Consider the following 11,164-nt stretch of genomic DNA (forward strand, 5'->3'; position numbering starts at 1 on the left):
GGAGTACTGCAGCTCCATCAACACCACGCCGTCGTGCTGCTGCTGGTGCCATCTCCCTCAACCTCTCCTCCCTCCCTTGCTGGATCAAGAAGGAGGAGACGTGGCTGTTCCGTACGTGTGTTGAACGCGGAGGTGCCGTCCGTTCGGTGCTAGAATCTCCGGTGATTCGAATCACGTCGTGTTCGACTACATCATCCCCGTTCTTTGAACGCTTCCGCTTGCGATCTACAAGGTATGTAGATGCATCTATTCACTCGTTGCTAAATGAACTCCTAGATGATCTTGGTGAAACGAGTAGGAAAATTTTTGTTTTCTGCAACGTTCCCCAACAGTGGCATCATGAGCTAGGTCTATGCGTAGTTCTTCTTGCACGAGTAGAACACAATTGGTTGTGGGCGTAGATTTGTCAACTTTCTTGCCGCTACTAGTCTTATCTTGCTTCAGCGGTATTGTGGGATGAAGCGGCCCGGACCAACCTTACACGTACGCTTACGTGAGACCGGTTCCACCGACTAACATGCACAAGTTGCATAAGGTGGCTGGCGGGTGTCTGTCTCTCCTACTTTAGTTGAAGCGGATTAGATGAAAAGGGTCCTTATGAAGGGTAAATAGAAGTTGACAAATCACGTTGTGGTTTCACGTAGGTAAGAAAACGTTCTTGCTGGAACCCTACTTCAGCCACGTAAAACTTGCAAACAACAATTAGAGGACGTCTAACTTGTTTTTGCAGCAAGTGCTTTGTGATATGATATGGCCAAAGTTGTGATGAATGATGAATGATCTATATGTCATGTATGAGATGTTCATGCTATTGTAATAGGAATCACGACTTGCATGTCGATGAGTATGACAACCGGCAGGAGCCATAGGAGTTGTCTTTATTTTTTGTATGACCTACGTGTCATTAAAGAACGCCATGTAAACTACTTTACTTTATTACTAAACGCGTTAGTCATAGAAGTAGAAGTAGTCGTTGGCGTGACAACTTCATGAAGACACGATGATGGAGATCATGATGATGGAGATCATGGTGTCGTGCCGGTGACAAGATGATCATGGAGCCCCGAAGATGAAGATCAAAGGAGCTATATGATATTGGCCATATCATGTCACTACTTATATAATTGCATGTGATGTTTATTATGTTTTATGCATCTTGTTTACTTAGAACGACGGTAGTAAATAAGATGATCCCTTACAAAATTTCAAGAAGTGTTCTCCCCTAACTGTGCACCGTTGCTACAGTTCGTCGTTTCGAAGCACCACGTGATGATCGGGTGTGATAGATTCTTACGTTCACATACAACGGGTGTAAGACAGTTTTACACAGCGAAAACACTTAGGGTTAACTTGACGAGCCTAGCATGTACAGACATGGCCTCGGAACACGGAGACCGAAAGGTCGAACACGAGTCGTATGGAAGATACGATCTACATGAGAATGTTCACCGACGATGACTAGTCCGTCTCACGTGATGATCGGACACGGCCTAGTCGACTCAGATCGTGTAACACTTAGATGACCAAAGGGATGTCAAATCTGAGTGGGAGTTCATTATAATTTGATTAGATGAACTTAATTATCATGAACTTAGTCTAAATTTTTACAATATGTCTTGTAGATCAAATGGCCAACGTAGTCCTCAACTTCAACGCGTTCCTAGAGAAAACCAAGCTGAAAGACGATGGCAGCAACTATACGGACTGGGTCCGGAACCTGAGGATCATCCTCATAGCTGCCAAGAAAGATTATGTCCTACAAGCACCGCTAGGTGATGCACCTGTTCTCCCTGCTGAACAAGACGTTATGAACGCTTGGCAGGCACATTCTGATGACTACTCCCTCGTTCAGTGCGGCATGCTTTACAGCTTAGAGCCGGGGCTCCAAAAGCGTTTTGAGAGACATGGAGCATATGAGATGTTCGAAGAGCTGAAAATGGTTTTCCAAGCTCATGCCCGGGTCGAGAGATATGAAGTCTCTGACAAATTCTTCAGCTGTAAGATGGAGGAAAATAGTTCTGTCAGTGAGCACATACTCACTATGTCTGGGTTACATAACCGCTTGACTCAGCTGGGAGTTAATCTCCCGGATGATGCGGTCATTGACAGAATCCTCCAGTCGCTTCCACCGAGCTACAAGAGCTTTGTGATGAACTTCAATATGCAGGGGATGGAAAAGACCATTCCTGAAGTATTTGCTATGCTGAAATCAGCAGAGGTAGAAGTCAGAAAGGAACATCAAGTGTTGATGGTCAATAAAACCACTAAGTTCAAGAAGGGCAAGGGTAAAAAGAACTTCAAGAAGGACGGCAAGGTAGTTGCCGCGCCCAGCAAGCAAGCTGTCGGGAAGAAGCCAAAGAATGGACCCAAGCCCGAGACTGAGTGTTTTTATTGCAAGAAAGTGGTCACTGGAAGCGGAACTGCCCCAAATACTTAGCGGACAAGAAGGCCGGCAAAACCAAAGGTATATTTGATATACATGTAATTGATGTGTACCTTACCAGTAATCGTAGTAACTCCTGGGTATTTGATACCGGTGCCGTTGCTCATATTTGTAACACACAACAGGAGCTGCGGAATAAACGGAGACTGGCGAAGGACAAGGTGACGATGCGCGTCGGGAATGGTTCCAAGGTCGATGTGATAGCCGTCGGCACGCTACCTCTACATTTACCTACGGGATTAGTTTTGAACCTCAATAATTGTTATTTTGTGCCAAGTTTGAGCATGAACATTGTATCAGGATCTCGTTTAATTCGAGATGGCTACTCATTTAAATCCGAGAATAATGGTTGTTCTATTTATATGAGAGATATGTTTTATGGTCATGCTCCGATGGTGAATGGTTTATTCTTTATGAATCTCGAGCGTAATGCTACACATATTCATAGTGTAAGTACCAAAAGATGTAAGATTGATAGTGATAGTCCCACATACTTGTGGCACTGCCGCCTCGGTCACATAGGTGTCAAACGCATGAAGAAGCTCCATGCTGATGGACTTTTAGAGTCTCTTGATTACGAATCATTTGACACGTGCGAACCATGCCTCATGGGTAAAATGACCAAGACTCCATTCTCAGGAACAGTGGAGAGAGCAACCAACTTATTGGAAATCATACATACTGATGTGTGCGGTCCAATGAGTGTTGAGGCTCGCGGTGGCTATCGTTATGTTCTCACCCTCACTGATGACTTGAGTAGATATGGGTATGTCTACTTAATGAAACACAAGTCTGAGACCTTTGAAAAGTTCAAGGAATTTCAGAGTGAAGTTGAGAATCAACGTGACAGGAAAATCAAGTTTCTACGATCAGATCGTGGAGGAGAATACTTGAGTCACGAGTTTGGTACACACTTAAGAAAATGTGGAATAGTTTCACAACTCACGCCGCCTGGAACACCTCAGCATAATGGTGTGTCCGAATGTCGTAATCGCACTCTATTAGATATGGTGCGATCTATGATGTCTCTTGCCGATTTACCACTATCTTTTTGGGGCTATGCTTTAGAGACTGCCGCATTCACTTTAAATAGGGCCCCGTCGAAATCCGTTGAGACGACACCGTATGAATTATGGTTTGGGAAGAAACCTAAGCTGTCATTTCTAAAAGTTTGGGGATGCGATGCTTATGTCAGGAAACTTCAACCTGAAAAGCTCGAACCCAAATTGGAAAAATGCGTCTTCATAGGATACCCTAAAGAAACTGTTGGGTATATCTTCTACCTCAGATCCAAAGGCAAGATCTTTGTTGCCAAGAATGGGTCCTTTCTGGAGAAAGAGTTTCTCTCGAAAGAAGTAAGTGGGAGGAAAGTAGAGCTTGATGAAGTATTGCCTCTTGAACCGGAAAATGGTGCAACTCAAGAAAATGTTCCTGAGGTGCCAGCACCGACAAGAGAGGAAGTTAATGATAATGATCAAGATACTTCTGATCAAACTCCTACTGAAATTCGAAGGTCCACAAGGACACGTTCCGCACCAGAGTGGTACGGCAACCCTGTCTTGGAAATCATGTTGTTAGACAACGGTGAACCTTCGAACTATGAAGAAGCGATGGCGGGTCCGGATTCCGACAAATGGCTAGAAGCCATGAAATCCGAGATAGGATCCATGTATGAAAACGAAGTATGGACTTTGACTGACTTGCCCGTAGAACGGCGAGCCATAGAAAATAAATGGATCTTTAAGAAGAAGACAGACGCGGATGGTAATGTGACCATCTATAAAGCTCGGCTTGTCGCTAAGGGTTATCGACAAGTTCAAGGGGTTGACTACGATGAGACTTTCTCACCGGTAGCGAAGCTGAAGTCCGTCCGAATCATGTTAGCAATTGCCGCATTTTATGATTATGAAATTTGGCAAATGGACGTCAAAACGGCATTCCTTAATGGTTTCCTTAAGGAAGAATTGTATATGATGCAGCCGGAAGGTTTTGTCGATCCTAAAAATGCTGACAAGGTGTACAAGCTCCAACGCTCGATTTATGGGCCGGTGCAAGCATCTCGGAGTTGGAACATTCGTTTTGATGAGATGATCAAAGCGTTTGGGTTTACACAGACTTATGGAGAAGCCTGTGTTTACAAGAAAGTGAGTGGGAGCTCTATAGCATTTCTCATACTATATGTAGATGACATACTTTTGATGGGAAATGATATAGAACTTTTGGACAGCATTAAGGCCTACTTGAATAAGAGTTTTTCAATGAAGGACCTTGGAGAAGCTGCTTATATATTAGGCATCAAGATCTATAGGGATAGATCAAGACGCCTCATAGGTCTTTCACAAAGCACATATCTTGATAAGATTTTGAAGAAGTTCAAAATGGATCAGTCCAAGAAAGGGTTCTTGCCTGTTTTGCAAGGTGTGAAATTGAGCTCAGCTCAATGTCCGACCACGGCAACAGAGATAGAAGAGATGAGTGTCATCCCCTATGCCTCAGCCATAGGTTCTATTATGTATGCCATGCTGTGTACCAGACCTGATGTAAACCTTGCCGTAAGTTTGGTAGGAAGGTACCAAAGTAATCCCGGCAAGGAACACTGGACAGCGGTCAAGAATATCCTAAAGTACCTGAAAAGGACTAAGGAAATGTTTCTCGTTTATGGAGGTGACGAAGAGCTCGTCGTAAAAGGTTACGTCGACGCTAGCTTCGACACAGATCTGGATGACTCTAAGTCACAAACCGGATACGTGTATATTTTGAATGGTGGGGCAGTAAGCTGGTGCAGTTGCAAGCAGAGCGTCATGGCGGGATCTACATGTGAAGCGGAGTACATGGCAGCCTCGGAGGCAGCACATGAAGCAATATGGGTGAAGGAGTTCATCACCGACCTAGGAGTCATACCCAATGCGTCGGGGCCGATCAAGCTCTTCTGTGACAACACTGGAGCTATTGCACTTGCCAAGGAGCCCAGGTTTCACAAGAAGACAAGGCACATCAAGCGTCGCTTCAACTCCATCCGTGAAAATGTTCAAGATGGAGACATAGAGATTTGTAAGGTACATACGGACCTGAATGTAGCAGATCCGTTGACTAAACCTCTCCCAAGAGCAAAACATGATCAACACCAGAATTCCATGGGTGTTCGATTCATCACAATGTAACTAGATTATTGACTCTAGTGCAAGTGGGAGACTGTTGGAAATATGCCCTAGAGGCAATAATAAAAGCATTATTATTATATTTCTTTGTTCATGATAATTGTCTTTATTCATGCTATAATTGTGTTATCCGGAAATCGTAATACATGTGTGAATAACAGACACCAACATGTCCCTAGTAAGCCTCTAGTTGACTAGCTCGTTGATCAATAGATAGTCATGGTTTCCTGGCTATGGACATTGGATGTCATTGATAACGGGATCACATCATTAGGATAATGATGTGATGGACAAGACCCAATCCTAAACATAGCACAAGATCGTATAGTTCGTTTGCTAGAGTTTTTGCAATGTCAAAGTATCTCTTCCTTCGACCATGAGATCGTATAACTCCTGGATGCCGTAGGAGTGCTTTGGGTGTATCAAACGTCACAACGTAACTGGGTGACTATAAAGGTGCACTACAGGTATCTCCGAAAGTATCTATTGTTTTATATGGATCGTGACTGGGATTTGTCACTCCGTATGACGGAGAGATATCACTGGGCCCACTCAGTAATGCATCATCATAATGAGCTCAAAGTGACCAAGTGTTTGGTCACGGGATCATGCATTATGGTACGAGTAAAGTGACTTGCCGGTAACAAGATTGAACGAGGTATTGGGATACCGACGATCGAATCTCGGGCAAGTAACATATCGATTGACAAAGGGAATTGCATACGGGGTTGATTAAATCCTCGACATCGTGGTTCATCCGATGAGATCATCGTGGAGCATGTGGGAGCCAACATGGGTATCCAGATCCCGCTGTTGGTTATTGACCGGAGAGCGATCTCGGTCATGTCTACATGTCTCCCGAACCCGTAGGGTCTACACACTTAAGGTTCAGTTACGCTAGGGTTGTAGGGATATGTATATGCAGTAACCCGAATGTTGTTCGGAGTCCCGGATGAGATCCCGGACGTCACAGGAGTTCCGGAATGGTCCGGAGGTAAAGATTTATATATGGGAAGTCCTGTTTCGGGCATCGGGACAAGTTTCGGGGTTATCGGTATTGTACCGGGACCACCGGAGGGGTCCCGGGGGCCCACCGGGTGGGGCCACCCATCCCCGGGGGCCACATGGGCTGTAGGGGGTGTGCCTTGGCCTGCTTGGGCCAAGGGCACCAGCCCCACATAGGCCCATGCGCCTAGGGTTTAAGGGGGAAAGAGTCCTAGGAGGGTAAGGCACCTCCTAGGTGCCTTGGGGGGGAGGGAAACCCCCCTTGGCCGCCGCACCCCCGAGGAGATTGGATCTCCTAGGGCCGGCCACACCCCCTTGGCACCCCTATATATAGTGGGGGAGAGGAGGGACTTCATACCTTGAGTCCTTGGCCTTAGGTTGCCTCCTTCTCCCTCCCCAACACCTCCTCCACCTCCTTATAGCTTAGCGAAGCTCTGCCGGAGTACTGCAGCTCCATCAACACCACGCCGTCGTGCTGCTGCTGGTGCCATCTCCCTCAACCTCTCCTCCCTCCCTTGCTGGATCAAGAAGGAGGAGACGTGGCTGTTTCCGTACGTGTGTTGAACGCGGAGGTGCCGTCCGTTCGGTGCTAGGATCTCCGGTGATTCGAATCACGTCGTGTTCGACTACATCATCCCCGTTCTTTGAACGCTTCCGCTCGCGATCTACAAGGTATGTAGATGCATCTATTCACTCGTTGCTAGATGAACTCCTAGATGATCTTGGTGAAACGAGTAGGAAAATTTTTATTTTCTGCAACGTTCCCCAACAATGATCGCTAGGGCGGCGTCGCCTATGCAGCGCCCCCTTTCTCTAACGACGAAGACGAACATGCAGGTAGAGTGGAGGAGGGATGAATGGGGGTTGCGGTGATGCCTAAGGGCTTTTTTGCTTATTTCCACAGTCGCGCCTCCACGGTTCGCCACCTGTTCCCAACGAGCGGTCAACACGTGGTCAAACTGCGTGTACGCATCGCATATGCGCTACAGTGATCGTATTTTCACGTCCCGTCGTATTCAGTGACCGTAACAAGCGTATTTCAAATTTGGGTGACCGTATCGTGCTTTCAACGCAATTACAATGACCGTGGGTGTATTTATCTCAATCTCATTCTCTCACATGACTGCGCAAGAGATTATGTTCCTGCTCGCCATCGGCCTCTCCTCCCATCGATCGCCTCTGGTCTAATGTCCCATCGACTTGATGTCTCCTCCTTGCGCTGCTCCCCGTCCCGACTGCCCGTCGCCTCGCCCGCCTGTCCTTGTCGGTCTCCGTCCTTACTGTCACCACCACGGCGATTCTGGATCCATGCTCGCCCATCGCCGCCGCACGTCCTACCAAAGGTTGCTGGCTTGCTGCACAGATGCTTAGAGGGGAGAGGCCTTGGCATCAGGGAGCACGAGCAGTGCCATGGTGTCCTCCCGCACCGATATTATCTCTTGATCCGACGAAGCATGACGTCTCCTTCTCCGATTAAGCCCGACCTGCAGCGGGTTGTTTTCATTTCCAGGGTAAGCATCTCGATCTCTTTTGCATCTCCCTCTTCTTCTCAGGTGACTATGGTTTGATGATTTGGGGATTCTCACCTAACGTTCTTCAGTCTAGCAGTCCAATATTTTGTTCCACAATGCACAACCACCTTCAACCTCTTGGTTTTTATTTTGACGACCAATTGACTTGCTCAAAATTCTTTTCTTCAGAGCAATGACCACCTTCAGAGCATTCTTGATGATCAATTAATATTTAGTTCCTCGATTTGATTAGCAGTTTAGCATCAATCACATCACAGGCAGGATGAACATCATGGTGGATTGGAGCACGGTGAGCCCAACAACACCAGAAACGCCATGGTGTTAGAGTATAAGCAGGGGCGTATAGGTGATGTAGGCATATGGATATAGGATCACCGTCGACAGGTGAAGTAGGTGGCGATGATGACCAGCTTAGCCAGGTACTTGAGCAAACTTTCCCATTAACATGTACTCTCCCAACTTCAATCAATCCCTCAATCTTGAGAGAGTACACATAACGTAGGTCGGTTGTTGAGAGCAGCATGTTCGTACATGAGGAATTTGATTTATCGGCTTCAGGTTTTGAGAGCCAACAGGTATGTACAATATGTGCTAAGAATTTTTATGGGTAATCAATCTTAGGAGAGAAAGGATTGTTAGCATTTTTATGGGTAATCAATCTTATGGGAAAGAACTGATTTTTGTCTCTACTAAACAGTAGCACTCCTAACCTATTTGAACAAAAAATTTCAGGAACATAAAAGCAGTAGTGACTTGACCATGCAATAAGCTAAATTGTTATTACGGTTTCTGTTGTAACAAGTTGAAGTTATTCAAAAGAAAAGTTGAAGTTTCTGTTAGCAGCATCAACTTCTTTTCAGATGTCCGAAAGTACTTCAGTTCAAGATTTAGAAACAATCAGCCAACTTAACTGTCAGCCTAAAACCATTCTCTGTTGCATTATTAAGTTATGTCAAGCTATTATAATTCATTCAGCATGTGCATTCAAGTATTCCACTAATTTGCACATTGAATTGCAAATGTAATCAAAGGAGGTAGGGTATGGAGGGTACTTGGTGGGGAGGCGTGCATCCACTTCTTTGGGTGGGACGCCAACTATAGCAGCTTTGGGACGATGCCCTTGGTGGCGAGGTGTGCATGCACCGCTTGGTAATGAGTCGCCAACAACACTGGGTAGGGGGTTTTTTTTAACAGAGACGCATGAAGCGTCCGGCTTTAAATTAATAAAACCCCAAGGCAGCATCCACACAAGATTTTCAACATTACAAACCGGTAAGACATAAGTTTCGCGGGCTCGACGTCCCGGCAAAGGCTAAGAACCAAGTAGTTTAAGGATCACAAAAGCGGAGCGAAACATAGGGCTCAACGCAAAAGACTCAAGCTTGTTGTCCTTCTTGTCGCGATTGGGTAGGGGCTTTGGGTTTGGCGCCTACACTACACCGTCGCGCTGGTGACGATGTTGAGTGCCTCAATGGTGTGTGTGCGTGTGTGTGTGCGCGAGAGAGAAAAGGTGGGTGGCTGATGAAGGAGGTGTGCTACCGCCTACTGCCGAAGTATGATCTCTGTTTTGAATTTTTCTTTTGTGTGCGTCGCTTCTTATTCGAGAATTGTTATGTGTGAGTGTATCTTTTTGTTTTCTCAATTTTTGACTTATATTTATTTGTTTATGATTATACTAGAATTTCTTATTAGATGGTTAAATAAATTAGTAGTGTCCTTTTTCTTCTTCTATACATACAACATCAAAAAGTATATAGAAGATGATTATAACTTGTATAGGTCTTTGCTCCGTTTTCAGAAAATAGAAGATGATTATAACTTATACGGGTGCTTTTGCTGATTTATACATCTAGCTTCACAATGATAGCACATGCTTGTGGGATGTACTAATAAACATTAAATCTCAATAATGGAGGCGAATGGTGCTTTCAGAACTTTTTTTTGACTGGTCTATTTTAATTCAGATTAAATCAACAAAAGACTTGCATCTGTATTTGTTTCTTGCTGATGAAAGACAACCGCTTAGTTTCTGATGAGAGAGTTAAATGTTGTAGTTGTTTTGAAGTAATTGCCAACTCTTGCTTGGAGAAAGGAATCACCAAAGTCGTCTGACCCGAGGGGGTTTCCTCTACTATGGCTGCATCAAAGCTCTAGCTGATGCTGCTAGAGAGAATGGGATTCTGTCCTCTTAACCTAGTGTGTTGCAGCAGCTTTTGATGTCGTTTTAGCACCAACCAATGTCATAATTTATCATGTGTGCAAATGATTTTTTGACTGTAGTATGAGTATAACACATGGTTCAGAGAGGTTCGGTCAGATACTAAAGCATATCCTTAGTCTCAAAGTCATAAGCTATTCCTTTTCAACATTGCATCTATCCAGGCCTTCATTTAGGAGAGGATTTGGAAACTCAACATACAAAATTATTTAATCTAATGCAGGTTACATATTAAACCTTTTGGAAGCATGTATGGAAGAATATTTGGTGAGCTCTCCACAAGTAAAGTTATATAACAGTTTCTTTGACTCTAAGGAATATTTGTAGGATTTCAATCTTCAGGAAGTTTGAGGGCATCATCTTGGCAAAATAGATGTTGCTAACATAAATTATCAATGGCCTTTTTTTACCAGCCTTGCATATATGTCTGGGCAAAAAGCATACGATTTATTCACCACAGTTAACGTACAACCTTGCTCTACTTATGGATCTGTATTTGTGTTTCATATATGCCAACCATATTTTCACTAAACTCTCGTGTTAGCTATTGAGTGACAGGAACAGTTCATGATCTAACTGAAACCTGTGATCACACTTTTGGTCAGACTTACATTAGGCCAACGACACATTTTAATTAATGATAACTATGAGCTAAGATCATATAGGAGCTCTGTTTGGTTCAGATAATGTGCTACCGGTGCAGAAACAATTGTCTTCGAAATTCTCTCTCCCCTACAACGTCAGCTGAATGGACTGGAGCCATATCAAAGTTAATTAGAAGCACCAACATGTTTCAGACATGCTTTTG

At 44.6% G+C, this 11,164-nt stretch overlaps 1 long non-coding RNA gene across 1 annotated transcript; it reads left to right on the forward strand.

The window, feature by feature from the left end:
* The first annotated feature begins 7,751 nt into the window (after positions 1–7,751).
* Positions 7,752–10,539, forward strand: LOC123113770 (uncharacterized). Its single transcript, XR_006456180.1, has 2 exons — positions 7,752–8,117; positions 8,374–10,539. It is a non-coding gene; the product is annotated as an uncharacterized lncRNA (long non-coding RNA).
* The last annotated feature ends 625 nt before the right edge of the window (positions 10,540–11,164 follow it).

The sequence above is a fragment of the Triticum aestivum genome, chromosome 5B (assembly GCF_018294505.1).
Source record: "Triticum aestivum cultivar Chinese Spring chromosome 5B, IWGSC CS RefSeq v2.1, whole genome shotgun sequence".
In the NCBI taxonomy this organism is placed as follows: Eukaryota; Viridiplantae; Streptophyta; class Magnoliopsida; order Poales; family Poaceae; genus Triticum; species Triticum aestivum.